Source organism: Thalassophryne amazonica, chromosome 8, assembly GCF_902500255.1.
Source record: "Thalassophryne amazonica chromosome 8, fThaAma1.1, whole genome shotgun sequence".
NCBI lineage: Eukaryota > Metazoa > Chordata > Actinopteri > Batrachoidiformes > Batrachoididae > Thalassophryne > Thalassophryne amazonica.
Genome location: NC_047110.1, coordinates 58518342 through 58524691, shown reverse-complemented (window position 1 = coordinate 58524691; position 6350 = coordinate 58518342).

Here is a 6350-nt window from a genome sequence, read left to right as displayed (position 1 = left end):
ATATATATATATATATATATATATATATATATATATATATATATATATATATATATATATTTCATCCAATTGAAACAAGCAAGGTGGCCGTGGAATCTGGGTGGAGTTTAATATGGTTGAAGGGCTTGTTTCAATTGGATGAAGGCACATTGCCGCAAAAGTGTCACTACGTGTGTTATCTTCTTATTTATTTAATCATTTTAAGGAGCAAATAGTTATGTGTTGCTGCATTCCAACAAAATTAGATTTCACCCCACACTAGTCTCCACGCTCATGTGTTTTTGAGGTGAGTGTTTTTGTAGCAATTCTCAAGGTCGGTCATCCGGGCATTTAAGCTTGAGGGGCGGGTTCTCTCTGTGAAAACATCGCGAGCTCAATACAAATACATGTAATTTGGTCACTTTTCATAGGGGTCAGACTCGTCAGTAAAGTAAATTTAACATACAATGGTTCATTACAGGTCATCTTCATGTATAAATCTCACAGTTCAAGGCAGTGATAGCTGTCAGCTGGCCGTTAGAAGCAAGTTAGAGACAATAAAAAACTGGCTGATTTCAATAGAACAGCATACAGCCCGAGCATGTTGTCACCGAGCAGCCAGTCAGGGAAGTACGAATTCTCGAGGTTGGCGTCCACGTGATATGGTGAAGTAGCCAATCCGAAGGTGAGAATTCGTACTAGGAGTGCTATGCCTGTAACCATATTCATGGGGTGATTTTTGGAAGATGGGTCATCTGCAGAGCAACATGCAGATTTTACCATCATACCCAGGATACACCAATTGGTTGGACCAAAAGGTCCAACTGCCTTGCTCAAGGACATGATATATTGCTTTGAACAGTTGGCCTTACATATCTGAACTTATCTACGTCCAGCACCTCCTTGCAACTTCAGCATTGCATTGTGCTCACTTTCATTCACGTTTGTCATCTTGCCCCGACTGACTTTCATTCCTGTTCTCTCCAGAGCGTAGCCCCACCTGTCATCTCAGTCTGCTTACTCTCACTACAGATTAGTCACCTGCAAACATCATAGTCAACATCAAAAGGCTAACGCTAGCTCCTTCACTGACAAGTATCAAACCACAACTCTGCGTGCCAAAGACACCGCTGGCCTTTACCGCTCCACATACCTACTGTACGGGATGGCGGACACAGCAGGTAAAGGTGCCGCCGCCCTGAGTAAAGCACAACTTAAACCAGAGATTTATACTACAGCAAACGGTAAGACTCTGGTGGAAGATGAACTATTGAACTTTCTTGTTGTGAAAATGAAGACAGTCAGGATGATATTATATTATTGACTGTGAACCATTTTGGGTCCGAGTGGATTGAGACCTCGAAGAAGGTACTGTTTGATCTCTGCCCTAGTACAACTCAGCGTTTTGTTACACACGAAGGGCCACAAAAAGATGTAAACAATGTCAAAAGCTGTCTAAAGGTGCTTAACGAGGCCGGGGAAAACATCCCTCGCTTTGTGTCTCATCACTTAGATGAACTTCCCCCTGTAACCTTCAACAGCATTGACATTTCATGTATGCTGCGGACATTGGAACGTGTGAGTGAGGACATATCATTGCTGAAGCAAGCGGTGTCTGTGCAAGCAGGCCACTGCGATGATCTCCGCTCGATAGCAACCGGACTAAATCAATGGCTGTGTGCTGTTGAGAAATGTGAAGCCCCCGCGAAAAGTGCATCGCTGTCATCGGGCAGGGAGGAGGCTGTGAGCCCAGGTGTGGGCAGCGTGAGGCGGATGCCTGAAATTACGGACCCTACTGTTATGGACCCTGTTGTAAACATGGCGGAGGGAAACGCAGACCAACTTCCCAGACTATCTGCTTCTCCGAAATACAGCAGCGTAGTCAAGAAGGGCCGACGATGACAGCACCTGGTTGATAGACCGACTGCCCAGCTTCATCCCAAACCACGTCTGAATTCGACTCGGAGGGAGAAGAAAAGTGGTGTTGTTGGAACCAGTGCGTGTGGATCTATACGGGTTGTTAAAACCAAGCTGGTGAGTGTCTTCGCCTCAAGATTTTCCCCTGATGTAGATTCGGAAGAACTGATTTGACAAACTACATCGGGATGTGTCTTGCCAAAAGATTGACAGTGTTCAAAAGCGGTATAACTCATTTAAAATTACTGCAGAATGTGAAAAGGTCGAGGAAATGTATGACCCAGAGCTTTGGCCAGAGGGAATCTTTGTGCGCCACTTCTATGAAGCACGAAAAACAGTGGATTTAAAAACTCTTGGGGTGGCAAGGAGCAATAAGGTGCCTGAGGCCGGGGCATCTGCTGCAGTCAATGCTGGACAATAATCATGGAAATAGTGTCATACAATGCGCGTGGCCTGCGTCTAGGACAGAGCTATAGTGACAAAGCGCGACGCATTGTGATTGACCAACTCTTTGACAGCGCGGATATATTATGCATACAAGAGACTCTATTGCCCAAGCAAGAACTCGACAAACTTAATTCTGTGCATAAGGACTTCTATGGGGCAGGGGAGTCCACAACTGATCTAAGTTTGGGGATAATACCTGGCCGAATTCCTGGCGGGGTGGCCATATTCTGGCAAAAGAAGTATGATTCACATATAAGTGTGATTCGCTTAGAGGTCGACTGGGCTATAGCGATCAAGGTTACCTATGAAAAAAATGAGTTTATAATTTTAAATGTTTACACTCCCTATGAATGCAATCAATATGAAAATGAATTTCTCAACAGATTAGAATTCATTAGTTCTTTTATTAAAGAAAGTGAATGTACATGTATATTTGTTATGGGTGATCTGAATGCTGACATCTCAGATAATCAGTCTTTGTTTGGACAGCATCTAGAACTCTTTTGTCAAAACAGTAAATTAGTGTTTTCTAGTAAAGTGCTGCTGCCTGAGAATAGCTATACATATATTAGTGAAGCATGGCATACAACATCCTGGCTGGACCACTGTATATGCACAGCCGATGCCCATGACTGTTTATCTGAGGCTAAAATTCTGTATGATCTGTCCATAGCAGACCACATTCCTGTCTCTATGTCATTAAACCTGAGCTGTCTACCGGAACTGTCTAGCAATAATAGACGTCAACATGCATGTAGGAAAATAGACTGGGCTAAGCTCTCTGAATATGACCTTTTGAAATATATTAACAGATAAAAGCCTCAGCAGTGTACATATACCACATGTAGTATTAACTTGTGATATTAACTGCCAAAATCAGGACCACCAGAATAACTTATTTAATATGTATGAAAATATAGTGAAGTGTTTGATTAATGATGGTAAGTTTTTTGCTCATGACAAGAAAAAAAATATATATATATATCAGGCCTGGATGGAATGAGTATGTGTTGGAGTTTCACTCAGAGGCTAAAAAAAGCTTTAAGAAACTGGGTAGTTGCTGGAAAATTGAGATATGGCCCTGAGTTCCAGCATAAGAAGACCACTAATGCCAGGTTTAAATCTGCTGTGCGCTATGTGAAAAGAAATGAGCAAATGATGAGGGCTAACTCACTGGCTAAAAAACTCCATCAAAATGATGTCCAGGATTTCTGGAAAGAAGTTAAAGTTATTAACAACAGCAAGATGCTTCTTCCATCTACTGTAAATGGTATATCTGGGGATGGGAATATTGCAGAGTTACGGGCGAAGCATTTTGGGGAAATTTTTAACTGTGTTGAAAGTGCTGCTTTTGATGTTGGTGATGTTGTTTATGATGATGGTATGGTTATTAGACCAGATGAGGTGTGTGATGTCATTGGAAAGCTGGCAGTAAATAAAGCCAGTGGTACTGACCAAATTACTGTTGAGCATCTAAAGTATGCTAGTTATAGACTCTCAGTGCTGCTTGCTTTGTGTTTCTCAGGCCTGTTAGTACATGGTGTATTACCTGACTCTTTGTTGTCTGTACTGTTGGTTCCCGTTATCAAAGATAAAACTTGTAAAGCATCTAGTATAGACAACTATAGACCCATTGCACTTGCTAGCATAATTTCCAAAGTATTAGAGCGGATAATCTTGGAGAGGCTGCAAGGACATGTGGTGACAACTGATAATCAATTTGGTTTTAAACATAAACATGGAACAGATTTGTGTATCTATGCATTAAAGGAGCTTATATCAACATATAAGAAGAAGAACTCCACAATATTTATGTGTTTTTTTTAGATGCATCGTAGGGCGTTTGACCGTGTTAATCATGGGAAATTGTTTTAAAACTATATGAACGAGGGGTTCCTTTATACTTGATATGCATCTTGCAGTATTGGTTCTCTCATCAAACCATGCAGGTCAGATGGGGCGAGGCATCTTCTAGTCATTTACTGGTTTCCAGTGGTGTCAGGCAAGGTGGAATTCTCTCTCCTGTTCTTTTTAGTCTTTATATGGATGATCTGTCCAGGAAATTAAAGGACTGTAGGACTGTATGTATGGTTGGGGATAAGGTTATTAATCACTTATTGTATGCTGATGACTTAGTTGTCCTGTCTCCCTATAGTGCTGGTCTCCAGCAATTGCTCAGAGCCTGCTCAGAGTATGGGATAGAGTATGACATTAAATATAACTCAAAAAAGAGTGTTGTAATGATTGCCAGGTCCAAGGAGGATAAAAAATTACAGTTCCCTTCTTTTTATTTAAATAACAGTGAGTTGGCAAATGTAATTAAAGCAAAATACTTGGGTCATATTCTTAGGAATGACTTATGTGATGATGATGATATTCAGCGTCAGTGTTGCAAGTTGTATGCTCAAGCGAATATGCTGGCACGCAAATTTTATATGTGTACTAATGATGTTAAAATATCTCTCTTTAGAACTTACTGTACTTCACTGTATACAGCCCATCTTTGGTGTAGCTATAGCAAAGCAAAGATGAATAAGATCAAGGTGGCTTATAATGATGCGCTTAGAATTTTGCTGAAGGCTCCAAGATGGGAAAGCGCAAGTACTCTGTCACTGCAAATGTGCCCACATTTCAGGCTCTAATGAGGAACCTCGTGTATAAATTTATGTGTAGGTTAACTGAGTCAAGAAATGGTATAATGTGTTTGTCCAATATAAAGGAAAGTGACACTCAATACAATTCTGACATATGGAAACATTGGAAAAGCCAATTGTATGTATCTCTAATCTGATTTTTTTAATGTAAATATATTGTGTGTGTGTGTGTGGGGGGGGGGGGGTGAAGGTGGATGATTTTTTTTTAATGTTTTATAATGTAAGTGTATATGTCTTGTGTGTATAAACTGGACCCTGAGTCTGTAAATAAAGTTTATATATATAGTCCATGCAGACTCCTGCCTGACTTTGTTTGTCAATTCGCCCTATTGACGTTTCAAATCCCGCAAAACTTCGAAGAGGTCGCCGCACTACGAGATCTCAGTAACATTGAGAACTTTATTGAGATGCTCTGATCAGGCATCACTTTAACCGCTGCACATGGTCAACACCATTAACATCGCAACATAAAACTATTTTTATATTGTGCCTAAAACTCTCATGAATATATTCTCTGGGTTTATAGACGTTATTGCATTTGTTTTATGTAAACGTGAGAATCACAGGTTGTCTCTCCGTTATTTTCAGTGGGAGCTGCTGTGAGCTACAATCGCTTCCTGATCGTGTCGTTCTGGGGGAAAGTGAAGTTTGCTCTTTAACATCTTGATTATTGTTCTTTACAACACTGTTTGTCCTCTTTGTTCCAGACTAATATATATAATATTTCTGAAATTCGGTTTGCATTTATTAAATTCCACGCAGATTAAACATAGCAGATACGGATTATTTGTTAGAATTGTTTTAGCATGTTTAGCAAGGGTATCATGCATGCAGTCTCTTATTAATGTGACGAAAAGCATAAAAAATACATTTTTGTAGTATAATATTAATTTACAATTGTCATCATGTGGATTCTCTATGTTGTTTGACTGCAGCGACTCTCTGGCGCACAAGGGATTATGGGATACATCAATAGGGCGAATCTGTTCTTCAACACTACAAACAACAAAGAGCTCATAGCTAATTTAATTAGAGGAGCGCTATAGAGGGTTTTCAATCACGTGACCGATTTGCTGCAGGACAGGTGCCGTCGCCATTCTGGATTACAAGGAGGCTGACGCGTGATAGAAAAATGAAGAGAATGTCCCGTTATTACGAGGCTTTAAATCCTCGAGATAAAGCTATTTATCGTGATAGATGTGTAACAGTTGGTTCAGTGGATCCGTATCTTATACCAGATAGTGAATTTAGTGGTGATGCAACGAACTGGCCGACCGTGTCACACTGCGATATTGTGAACTAGGAAGCTGCCGACCAGGTCAGCCTCGCCGGCCTCCTGCAGAGCATCACAGC